Here is a 14160-nt window from a genome sequence, read left to right as displayed (position 1 = left end):
TGGAAAACGGAAGTTTTCTTAAGCTTCTTGCTCAAGAATTTATTACGTTCATAGTTTGTTGATGACCTATTACCGACATTTGCCCATCTTGTTTTATTAGTCTTGACCAGTGAGCGTAATTTAGGTTTGCTGATGTTCATTATTTTAATATATCGTTTTTCTTTTGTGGTTAATATGAAACAAAATTTATCGATTTTTTCCTGATGGCGGGGTTAAATTTCTTACAGCCAAGATTTCTGTTTGCCTAATAGTATTCTCGTTAAAAATGGCTCAGATTCAGTAATAAACTCCTGATCACAAATAATGAAAATTACATTATTTCTGTCCACCGATGTAGCAAGAACTTTATTTTCTTCCTATTTTACACAAACAGTATTATCTACTACCATATTACAGCACATTAGTTCTCTTTCAATGGCATTACTTTTACTCTTTGCAGAAGTGTCTATAGCAGTCTTTATATTTGGTTTCATTTCCTACACGTCACATTGTTTGGATTTAATGTGAATATTACGCCTTCAGAGTTTTCTGTAATGATAGTTCCACATCATAAAAATATCCTTTAGATATCCAGTTCTTTTAGAAAATAATGCCTAACATCATGTTTACAAACTTTATTCAGCAAACAGTTTTCTTTCTTTTTATTTTTACTGTGTCTTGAAAGTATCAATTATGAAACATTACCAACAGAAATCTGAATACAGTTCACGGTCTCTAAAAATTGCTCAGTTGTCTTTTTACTTATTTAAAAAAAGCTAAGTGCTATTAGAGAGATTAGATGAAACTAAATACTCCTAAGAAATCTCTTTTTTACAGTTTTGTCCATAAAACCTCTGACTTTAGATATTACTATATTTGCAAGTCTGGAGAAATCCTTAATAGTAAGCCTGGCATACTAGGAGCGATGTTGTGCTTTACAGATTCTTTGCTGAAATGGATGTGTACTTAGTATTCATTTATTTTATTCCTAATTTTCAGCAAAGTATGAAACTCACCACTCGCCTGGCTACTCAAAATATAAAAATATGAAAATACAAATAACAAGCTTCAAAATGCCATGAACGCCTTAGCGGAGCATTTATTTCTGGTTTTGGAAGAGCATGCCACCTACTTCAGATCTGTAAAGTGTAGGCAAGTTAAGTACAAAAGTGGTGGTCAGATATCTACATAATATTTTTAACACAGTGTTGGTCCATAATGTACCATACGCACTACACTTGAAAGAATCTTGTTCATGTGTACAATAATTTATGTCACATGAAAAACTAAAGCCAAAATTAAAATAAATTAAATGATGTATAGATGGAGACTATGAGATAAGATTGAACAGAATTTCTGGAATTTGGGTATAGCCATTGCAGTTAGTATTACTAATGCACAAAAATCAATGTTCAGACACAATATTGAAAATAGTTAAGATACATACAGCAAAACTGAGGTCTAAAAATTAAATTGTGGATAGTGCAGTGGCTTCTAAAAAGGACAGACCGGAAGGCCTTTATAAAAAGAGTTAAAAAACACATGAGTAATAATAATAAAACTACTTTTGGAGATCGTCTTACACACACGAAACATGTAACTACTGTTATTTGGAATAATATTAAAGTGTTTACAAGGTTCCTAAAAACCTGGATGTCTTAGAAAACATACAAATTTATGGTTACAACAAAAAGGTTTTTTTTTCAATATTTCACAATCTATTTGGAATGTTGTTACAGTTTCATTCATTAGAAATACATCACTCAGTAAAATCAAAAATGTCAATACATTCTGTTCTTTTCTATGGTGGCATTGATATTCATAAGGCAACTTTTTTATGTTTAGGCTTTTGAAGGACATTTTTCCGTTCTTCATATTTTAATGAATTTTACTGTGCAAATCATAAGTACTAAGACCATTATGCAATTATGTTATAAATTACTTAGACATGGGGCTACATATGGCTATATAGTACCACATACAATCACTATTGGCAGGTGTTTACATGCATAACTTTAGATCTTTTATAAATAGTTTGATATGTTTTATTATGCAATCCTTAACTGCCAGTATCTCCATGCACCTCTTTTATACATCACACAGACATGAGACTACATAATATTATATGGTGACACTTCTAGTAGCTATGTGTGGCTCTTTTTGATTAGTTTAGTACTTGTGTAATGGAATATCATTGACTGCTTCTATCTGTTGTACATTTCAATAATTTGTAGTAGCTGACACACAGAACACCATGCCACAAAAACATAATACCACTGCTGGTTGAGTCAAGCACGTCAAAAATATTGACTGTACTTAATATGAAAGTCCATGCATTAAGAGTAATAGCATATAGCTGCATTGCTGACTTAGATGCAGACATCAAGCTACTAAGAATCTTATGGTTCTGAAAAATTCATACAGAATTTCATTAGTGCACAAATTGCTGGTGTTATCTCATTTCTTGCATGTTACTCTTCTGTTGATTGCATGCAGAACAATTATGATACCACTTGAAGTTTCAGCACCATTAAATAGTCACATTTTTACTTTTATTTTCTATGTAAATTTCTTTTTATTTATTTTAAATTCTCTGCTTAGGATCCACAATATCGTGATTTGTATGTGACAGTAGGAACTACATTCACTATGCTTGTGTCTCATAATACGAAGTGTTTTGCCCTCTATTGTTGCACTCAGGTTTTGGATCTGCAGTGGCCCAGTGAAAACATTATATGAGTGTATTATATCCACTTGTAGTGCACCTATTACGTATATGACTAAATAATTTCTACTCAAAGTATCCATCGGTTTTCATAACACAAGGAATGTTGCTTTTTTCTCTTTTGTATGCAACTGCTTTTTCTTTTTATGGTGAACTGAAACATGAACATTGTGGGATACAACATGCACGTAACATCTGCTGCACATAATAATTCAATTATGGTTACAACTTCGAAATCATGTTCTCTAAGGTAAAGTAATGATTCTATTATAGTACTATACACTAGTAAGTGGAACTGTTTTTTTCCTGATGTTTCCTACATGTGTGCTACTGGATTATACCAAAATGTCAAGCTGCAGTTTCAGTGGCTACCTGGAGCTCACGCTATATTGTATGTAATATACAATATAAATGTTTTGTATACACTGGTATCGGAAATAGCAGTTAAATCTCAGCATATGTATACTGTCTGCAATGAATCTATATGTATAATGTACAATGTACGGGGTGTATCAATAAGAATTATCCAACCTGGTAAGTATTTATTTCTGAAAATAATAAATATATGTAGTAAATTTTGGTTATGGATGAACAGGAAACTCAAAAAGCTTTTTTTTCATACCTTTTATAGATTTTTAATAGCCCACCTTGAAATGCACGTCATATGTCAATGCGATACTCAAATTGTTCCCACGATGCAGCGAGCATGTCTTGAGTTACAGCATCTACAGCTGCTGTTACGCGATATCTCAGTTCATTCATTGTTATTGGTAATGGTAGCACATAAACAGAGTATTTTATAAGCCCCCACAAGATATAATCACGTACAGTCACGTTCGATGAACTTGGAGGCCTGTAATGTAAGGCTGAATGATTTGATCAGTGCGGCTGATCCGTCGTTCAGTAACCCTTTGATTTAAAAATTCCCGCACTTGTAGATCCCCAGTGTGGCGGTGCCCCATCTTGTTGGTAAATGAAGTCGTTCGAATCACTCCCCAACTGTTAGAAAAGAAAGTTCTCAAACATACCGAGATATGTGCTTCCTGTAACATTGTTCTTGGCAAGAAAAACATCGATCGCACACCTTTTCCCGTGAAACTGTACAAAACACCTTAAATTTTGGACAATTCCTGTCATGTTGCACAACGTCATGTGGTTGTTCCATACCCCTTATTCTCACATTATGACGGTTCACATTTCCATTTAAATGAAATGTTGCCTCATCACTAAATGCTAAGCATAGAACAAACTGTCATCCTCCGTCCGCAGCTCGTGGTCGGGCGGTAGCGTTCTCGCTTCCCACGCCCGGGTTCCCGGGTTCGATTCCAGGCGGGGTCAGGGATTTTCTCTGCCTCGTGATGACTGGGTGTTGTGTGCTGTCCTTAGGTTAGTTAGGTTTAAGTAGTTCTATGTTCTAGGGGACTGATGACCATAGATGTTAAGTCCCATAGTGCTGAGAGCCATTTGAACAATTTGTCATCCTCCATCTTGCCAAGAACTAAATTACAGAACTCCACGCTTCGTTTTTTATCGCCGTTAGGAAGAGCTTGAAGTAGGTGAATTTTGTGTGATTACGTGTGTAAGGTCGACGCAACACACGTCAGACCGACATCAGGGGCACGTTGAGCTCTCGACTGCACAGCGAACGGATCTCTGCGGACTCTTTGTGAAACTAAGTGTGACGCTTTCGATGTCTGTGTCAGACACTCTGGGACGGTCTGGCGGCTTGCCTTTACACAAACAACCTGTTTCTCGGAACTGTTCATGTCATCGTGTAATGCTCTGTGCTATAGGAGGATCCGCACCATACCTAGCACGAACGTCACGATGAACAGTTATCATTGACCCGCACTGCGCGAAACTTAGAACACAAAACGCTTTCTGTTGTGCCGACACCATTTACACTACAACTGAAGTGGGTACACACTGCTGCTACCTAGCGGATACCATGCAGAACTCGAGAGTGTGCGCTTTTCAACAGTAAATTGTTCATGCACATATCTCAAATAACATAATAGTTATGGTTTTTTAAAATCAGATGATTCTTTTTGATACACCCAGTATAATACTGCACTTAGTCTTTGGTGCATACTGATTTGTTACTACTGCTACCTGGTTTATTAGCACTACATTTTCTCCTCTCATTATACCAATTCTTCGTAGATCAAACTAGCACCTAAACTTCGATCTATAAGCTACGAGCTCAGTATCGTAAAGTATTGAAATGGCTGTAGTTTGTAAACTAATGTCCACAATGTTTTCATTTGTAACTAAGCGGACGAATTTGTGTCCTTTTCGGCGTCTATGGTTTGATTAAATTCACACAGACATCGTGCAAAAGCTTTCGTTGTACTTAGAAATTATAGTGTGCTATTAGTATTGTACAGCATAGGTTATTTGTATAAGAAGAAAGAGATTACAAATGTAAAATCTTTTTATGTTGCCTCTCTACAAACGTAAAATAAAAAGTAAAAAAAAAAAAACATACGAACCATATGTATTGTATCTTGTCCTCTACACCTGCGGTGGTGCTTTAACGATTTGTTTGTCGATGTAGTTTGAACGTAAAATAGGTTTTGCTTCTTTAAACACACTAAATGATAGTTTCTTTTATGGTTAACAAAGAACTATTAATTTTTAAAATTTGAAAGAAGTTGCTATTTAAATGTAAAAATTATAAAAAATTATATTCTGACTTGGATTATTCCCTCTATAACCACATTGTAAACATATGTAGGTTTTATACAAAACACTTTAATTTAGTGTGTTACTACCATGGTGCCACCTGGTAGCTGACTGTAGTATCTGTCGTGTTTACTGTACTGTTTTATGCAGCCTTTAAGCTAGCTTGAGCATGTGTATGGCATTTTTTTAAATCTCTGTTCATTTTATGAGAAAAAATATTGTACTCGTGGATGAGATTCTTTGAAGTGGATTGCGTAAGGTATATTATGTATTATGTTAAAAACGTTACGTACATATCTCACATCCAGTTTTATCCTTGCCCAGTTTTCCTATACTGATTCGAAGTGGCATCTTGGTTTACAGAAACCGATAATCTTAATAAATTACTAAAGCATTCGTGGCGTTTTGAGGTCTGTCACTTCTATTTTCATATTAATCTAGATCGCCCACGAAGTGGAACAATGTCAAGCATATTGTTATTATGAAAGTTATTTCTTTGTCAACAGCTACTTTACATTTCCTTTACTTTCGTTAAAAAACTATTTCATTTGCATATATAGTCTACATTTTTTTAACTATTTTATCTTTCCATATTATTGTCTGTGTTTGTCAAGTCTTACATCTTATCTGACCGCTTTCTTTACAGAAAATATACATATTCTTATGTGAGGGATACAGAAAACTCCTCTCTCTTTACATTCTCCATGATAACATCAGCCTACTGATCCCATTACGCCTAACGTCTCCACTGATTGGGTCATCCTCATATCTTCATTTTCATTTTCCTTATTCCAGTCTGCTGATAGATTTACACACATTTGTGGCGCATTCATCATGCCAGATTCTCACATCTCTTTCAGATAATAGCAAAACCGCTTTTGCTTGCTTCTATGTCGCAAATGCTTATTAAATTCTGTCAACTACAGGCAACGTATTAACCAGGTTAAAATACGTCTTTATTACCGCTATCTAGTTTCATTCAGGTCCACAATGTTCCTGAGACTCGATTCTTTCTTACTTTTACAGTGTCAGTAACCATTTGCGTATGGCTTACGTGTTATTCTAAATAGGCCTTTGCAATCATTAACAATGTGCTTTCCAATGAAATGCACATGAATAATTTTGTAGTTAGAAAAATAATTGCTATTTGGCTCTGATTAAACTCACTCTTTGCTTGGCTCTTTGATAAGAAATCAACGCTAATTAACGCATCCATACTAACACCTAATACAATTAAACAAGAATGGTGTTTAATTACCTCTCTTGTACCTACAGCTATCAATTCTTCTTGTTTCACTAACCTAGGAATTTTTCTAGTCGCGCCTACTATTTCTAAATCAGGTAAGAGTCAACTTACTCTTGTTAAGAATAGAATCAAAGAAAGGTTGGGACGACACACATGCCCCATTGCAACAGTCCAGAAGACAACGCACTCTAAAGCATGAAAAATTGATTTCTCTAATAAGGTAGATTATTTCGCATTGTACAGGTGCCTCAAGGAATGCTTCAAGCAAATCGTTTTCAATCTGCCTTCAGTTAAAATAACCTCTTTCAATTGCAATTGCTTTTACCCTTAGTATAATGGGGTCACAATAATCGTCATCAATAATTACATTTTCTGCTGCATTTTCTAACCAATACACCAATTCAGACCAAAGCCTTTGATGACGACCTCTTTTACTCTTGTTTGCTGCACATCAGTTAAACTTTTTGATCAACTGCATTCCTTTGCAACACAGCTTTTTAAATTACTGCCTGGTTCTACTTCTTTTGACAAGTTATGGTAACTCATACGTTTCTCTACATTATTATACTTGCTACGCCCTTCATCTTCCTCTTCAAAACTTTGTAATACTGAACCTACTTCCTCCAGAGGAATCTTAGCCTGCAGATTACTATCATTGTCGTGACAATAAGCATTTATTTCATCTTCGTTACTACTTTACTTCATATTCATTACTACCTGTCACAAATCAACCGGTTTGCTACTCCTGATTAATTGTGATGTTTTATTTTTCAATTTTGTCCCATTCGTCTACTGTAGACAAAACGCTCGCTACTTCATAATCAGTGTAATTAAAGCACGTTATCATTACTGATAGTTACTATTAAAACATCATCACTATCATTAGTTTGTGTGTGTTGGTTTACTACTGTATGTTAGTTAATTACTGGCTGTGTTGTTACCTCCGCCTGGTGAGCGACAGTTTAATCATAGAATGAAATTAGTTTTCCTCACGTGGCCTATTACTCTCGTTAATTAGATTTTGAAATCGGAAAGTATTTTGTTATCCGTTCTGTCACAACGGCAAATTTTCCATCTGACTATTTTCGACGTAATTTCGAAAACGTGGCGGCTGTCTAACTCCTCTCCATCTGTTTCTGCCTCAGCAAATGGACTCCGTATTTCGAACTTCTAAGCTCTGCCCATTTCCGCTTCCACACACAGTTCATTTTTGTTGCTTACATTACTATTCGGGACACTATTATACTTGGACAACTGTTGCTCGTTAACTGCCCCTGTAGCCTACCTAGGCATTCCATGAATCTACAAACAGTGTCGCTAGACGCGCAGTTAATTCTTGTTTTCCAATACCAGGGATGTTGTAACCTCGTAATTATCATTTCCTGTTTCATCTTTTCTGTCAGATGTGACAGACGTGATAACCAGTTTCTGGAGAATCCCTTAATAACTTACCGACTAGGAGTGCACTTTCTACTTCTCCAGTTTGTTTCTTTGGGCCAGTATTCACTCAGAAAAGCACATTTGAATTCAGCCAGTGTTTTACGTCTTAACATGACATCAGCGTGCAACATAGCACATATACTGACAAATGTATTATAATGAATGTGATTTTCTCAGGCTGAGAACACTCATATGGCAACAAATCTTCGAAATCACTCCAGAATTTTACTGTGTGTAATTGCTTATCTGAATAAAATATATATAAAGAAATTGGCAGTATGCAATTACATAGGCGTTAACAGAAACAAAAAGTTGTAGAGAAGAGTTGCAGAAGCTACCAGAGGTCTTCTACTTTTTGACAAATACGTTTAAAGTCAGTTTTTACCTTTTCGAACTCAGTTTGAAACATGGTCGCTTTAGTATTTATCTCTTCAAATTGGCTAGAGAAAAGCTCGACTTCCTTGCCTATTTTTTCTGTTAACTCTTTTCTTAGCTGTTTATCTCATTCTTGAATTCATTACGAACTTCACTGGTGTCGGTTTTGAAAATATTAAAAAAAATTGTTAACTATTGCTCAACTTTGATTTTAAAATCATTATAATTAGATTGATTTTTAAAGTTTATTCTGTCTATATCAGATTTTAAAACATCCTTCGCGGCATTATGACTGGACCCTAACTCATACTTTAAATAGGTTTCTCTTTTATTCTCCAAGTCTTCGATGCTGAAACCAGTTTCAGTGCTTATATTCCAATTTATTTTGCAATTCATTGTTATACAGCACAATCTGAAACAGACCAGTACACACCGATATGACACTCCGATCGAATAACCTCCGAAGCGCAGATGTGTCGGACCGAGAGGGAAACACTCGCTCCAAAACTGCTTCCAGCATCGGCAGCAGATTTCTTACCGCATCCTTTTACTACAACATTACCTGTGTCGTTGTTAATTGAAGACTGACGTCGATTACAATTTTTCCCTGTGGGAATCTGTACTTTGTATACTGTAAAACATTCACAGCCAGATAACGTTTAAACTGCAACCTTCAGAATTCTCAAACGGAACTGAGGATGTATAGAGGCCTCTGAACTGTCGCTTTCCATTTGCTTTACCGTCACTGAATAAAAATATCATATTGGAAGTTAGTACAGTTCCATTATTACTTACATCACATATTGTTCTGTCATTTTAGCTTAGTATCTTATTCACTAAGTTCAGTTAATCCAACTTGTTTTTCGGTTTTTGACTTGCAGATTAGCTCTTGCTTAATAATTTAAAAAATCAAGGCGGTAGATTCTTGAAAATTTCTACTATATGTTTTCGTGATAAAGTGAACCTAATTCGAAGGGCAGAACTCTTCAACTTTAATATTATCTGCTTTTAAAATTAAAAAAAATTAAAATTTGAAAGGTAACACAGGTAGCTTCATGAAAACTTCTACAGAACGTTTTTACAGCCAACTGAAACAATTCCAAAAGTAAACCTTCCTAAGTTTAATATTACATGCTTGTACTCACATAAAAACTGGAATTTTGAAGACACTATTGGATTATGCTGAGAGGGTAAACTTTCGCCATTAGATTAGTTTTACATGATCCGCCAAAGTTTTATAACAATTTTTAAACGTTCAATTTTACGTAAATGTACGTGAACCTCTTTGCTCGCTCTATTCACGGTATTCATCAGGTGGTGCCAGCCTGATCTTTGCCGAGTGACAGAGAAAAATCAGTGTCTCGCTAGCCCCAATAAACTTACTTCTAAGCGCCCGTTTACCCACACTGTTTCCTCAAATTTTTGTTACAGTCAATAAAATTTTAAAAAGATTGATTAAGACTCCCAACCAAGTCTTTTTAATTAACACTAGCTGGTATCCAACGCATTGCTCCAGTAGAATAAACAATTGCAGAAATATCATTTGATATTTGAGAGTTATCTTGTTAAATTAGGGATGATAGATAGAATTGTATTTATTTTATTAACCGGTTTCAGCCCATAGGCACTAAATAAATAAAAAATCGCGATTACGACTGTTTTCTTAATACTGATTTAATTTATAGCAATCGATGTTTCTCCACAACCATGTTGTCCAAACATTCATTTTATTGTCGATAGTGAATACATTTACTGCAACTAAGTGATATGTGAAGAAGTATGAATGATATTCAATTTATTTTGTTGACTTTGTTATTTAGATGCTTCAATATTTTTTCGTTTTTCCGTCTTCACCAATAACAACAAAATATCTTAGCTGTCAGACCCGTGAGCATACAACATGCAACTGGCCACGCGAAAAATTTGGATTCTCTATATTCAATTCGCACAAAAGATTGACCTTGTATCTTGTTGAGGGACAATCAGAATATAAACCGAATAGGTAACTGCAGTCGTTTGAAATATAATGGCGTGGTCCGTGGGAATGATGGGAATCCGTGGAATGATCACATTCTCTCCTTTCGACTTTCAATTAAGAACAGTTGCCTCGATGACATTCGGCATCAATTTCTTCACAATGAGTCTTGTTTTGTTACACAGTCAGGGTGGACTAATGTTCAGCAAGAGAATAATTGGCACGCCGACTTTGCGTGACCATTTGTTCGGTGGCACACCAGGAAGTTCAAGCGAACTTAAAAGCTCGATTGGATAGTTCACAACATCGTCGGCATTCACATTCGATGGCTGGCATGTCGACACAAAAGTCCAATGGAAGTACATTTTGTGGAATCATCAACTGGTACTTTACCTTCACCAATGTTCAACGGCAGTTTAGAAAATGTGGCTGCAGACACATTGCGCTGCAAATGTATGAGCATATTGATCTTTAATGTGAGTTTCCGAACATGCCTACAAAGATGTGCTGGTTTGAGATAAGCAATGAGCTCATCAGCTGATGTTGCTGTCGGTATCATTGTAAGAGTTTGTCTAAAGCACGCAGACAATAAAACGAGAGCGCCACCGATCGGTTGTGCATTTTATCGTAAATCTTTAAAGAGTTAGATAAAGTGGTTCAAGCGATTTCTTATAAACCGTGATGCATTGTCACCTAATGTAAGTTAACTGCTCTAGCCTATACTCTCCGCGCAAGTGCAAGCAATAGATTTTGTTCTAAGTTCCTAAGGGACCAAGCTGCTGAGCTCATCGATCCCTAGGCCTACACACTACTTAATCTATCATAAAGTAACTTACGCTAAGGACAACACACACACACACACACACACACATACACACACACACACACACATGCCCGAGGGAGGATTTGAACCTCCGGTGAGGGATCCGCGCGAACCGCGACACGGCACAATACACTACACGGCCACCCCGTGCGACTGCAAGCAATAATTTGACAAAGTATTATCGCAGTCGCATGAACGTTTTTGCAGCGTGTAAGATACAAACAAACGAACAATCAAACAAACATTGAGATTTACATATTAGACATTCTAGTAAACAATGCAGTCCCCAACAATGATCCAAACACTTATGACATTCATATATTAAGGTCAAATTTTTAGTCTCTCCTACTCCAAAACATCCCCGTGGTTAGACAATTTATTATAGTAGAACTATTACAATTTCTAAATGAGTATTCAAATTTGTATGCAATCCAACTTAGCGTTGCAATGCTCCTGCTATAATGCTCTCTATTATTAACTATGTTGAGAGTTAGTCTGTGCTTACAATTTATTCAAAAATGGTTCAAATGGCTCTGAGCACTATGGGACTTAACATCTGAGGTCATCAGTCCCCTAGAACTTAGAACTACTTAAACCTAACTAACCTCAGGATTCGAACCTGCGACCGTAGCGGTCACGCGGCTCACAATTTACTCCGCTATATCGAACTCTTCAACCGTTTTAAAACTCTTTTCAGAATAGAAAGTGCAGCATATATTTAGTTGACTTCTGGATCATTGCACACAACGATAGCTCTTTGTAACCATTCCATTAGGTACGTGAATCATTGCTACACGTGGACCTGGTGATTTTCTGAATTAACTTCATCTTTTATTTTCATAGAACACGTTAATTTTCTTTTTGCAACTTATTGTTCTTATACACACAACCATCACCTCATCAAACTCCACGCTAGGATCTCACGCCAAAATATGTTGACACAACTTATTCAAAGATATAGAAGTTCTAAAATTTACCTGACCTAAAAGAATATTTTCATTTTAAAACTCATGTAATGGTTACAATAATATGAAATTAATTTTATAAAATGACATAATTATTTGAAAAATTTAAATTTTGTTATGTGATGAGAGGAAAAATATAAAAATTATTAATATCTTGTTCTTGGCTGGGACATGTTAGAAGAAAATAGTTGTTTACATTAAGATTACATCAAAGGTAAATCTGCAATGATCTGTCTGAATTTTAGACCCGAAAGTGACAAAGCGCACAAATCGACACCAATGAATTACATGAAATGAGGAAATCGTTTGACCTGTACCTAAGAAAACGTGACGGAAGGAAGGTAAGATTTTAACAGTGCATCGACGATATAGTCACTGTAGATGGTGCAAAAACTCGGACTGGATCATCATTATCATCGTCATCATCATCACCACCATCAGTGTTCTGCCTAAAGGCAGGTTTTCACATGGTAGTTCTCCAGGCTGTCCAGTCTTCTGCCATCCTCTTCAGGTCTGCATGATTTCCTCTTCCCTTTATGTCGTCTATCACCTTGTATCGCCTTCTTCCTCTCAGTTTTCTCTGGGTAAGGATGGTAAAAATGTTGGGTACGTGTTTTCCTACATAACTATTCACGCATTTGCCTCAAGTGAAAATCTAAATGTGATCAGCTGGACGGGGTTTGGAACCGCCATCGTTCCAAATAAGAGGCAAAGTTGTTACTACTGTGTTAGCTCCACCTGTCATGTTCTCATGTTCTCTCAACAGATCGTACATGGTGTTCATTAGGCGTTAAATGTATTTGATGTAGTCATACCTAAGTTTATGAGTGACAAAAAAGCATAACCCCAAATATAATTACATCTAAAAGAGTACATTCAAACTTCATGACAGATCAACATACAGAGAAGTTAAAAAACAAGACTTTTTCTACAATGTTCGAAGTACTTTTAGCTCATTTTTAGCCATTTTCAGAAGAAACTGTTTGTCACTGTCTCCAGAAGAGATGGCGATCGAATTCTTAAGTTTTTTTTTGTACGTTGAAAGTGCTCCATTACATGTTACATTGCGAAGTGGAGTCTTGTGCTGATCTGCGTTACCAATATTGTCTAATGGAACTTAAAGTGAAAATTTACAGCTGAGGATTCACTGTCCTGACGTTCGTGAAGGTGGTTCCGAAATTTAGTCCATGATGTCATCCTAGTTACGTACCCATCTGTCTAGTACCTAACGAACGTGTGTATCCGAATACCCTTGCTCATTTGCAACAGAAATTTCTGGAGATTATTAATTATGTTGGTAAGACTCAATTTTTCGTTATCTTTGGTAGTATTTTTAAGTAAATGTGACATGATGCAGAAGTTTTAACGTCTCTTTGATATTGGTATTACGAGGGTCATTCAATAAATAAAGAGACAAATTGGTCTGAAAAAAAGCTTTTATTTTTACAAAACAACACTTTTTCCATTTTTCAACATAATCCCCCTGAACTTCGGCGCACTTGTTCCAACGGGCTACAAGCTTGTTTATTCCAACTGCAAAGAACTCTTTATCTTGACATTTGGACCAATTTCCTACAAAGTTTTTCACGTCCTCGTTGTCCTGGAACCTCTTCTCACATAATGCCTCTTTCAGTGCACCAAACAGATGAAATCGCTAGGTGATAAATCGGGACTGTAAGGGGGATGAGGAAGTACTTCCCAGTCCATCTTGCTGATGGTTTCACGGATTAGTTGTCTGGCTGGAAAACCACACCTCTCCTCTGAGATCCACGACGTGTCTCTCTCACCTTGTTTAAAAGCAAATCTGAGTAGTGTTGGCTGTTCATTGTACGCTGCTCTTCGAGACAATCACAAAAAGCTGGACCGTCTGCATGCCAAAACACTGTCGACTTTTCCTGCTGATGCTTAGGTTTTGAATTTTTTCTTGACAGGTGTGTTGGTGTACTT

The sequence above is a fragment of the Schistocerca serialis genome, chromosome 2 (assembly GCF_023864345.2).
Source record: "Schistocerca serialis cubense isolate TAMUIC-IGC-003099 chromosome 2, iqSchSeri2.2, whole genome shotgun sequence".
NCBI lineage: Eukaryota > Metazoa > Arthropoda > Insecta > Orthoptera > Acrididae > Schistocerca > Schistocerca serialis.
The sequence above is the reverse complement of the archived record's forward strand: the minus strand, read 5'-3'. Positions refer to the sequence as shown.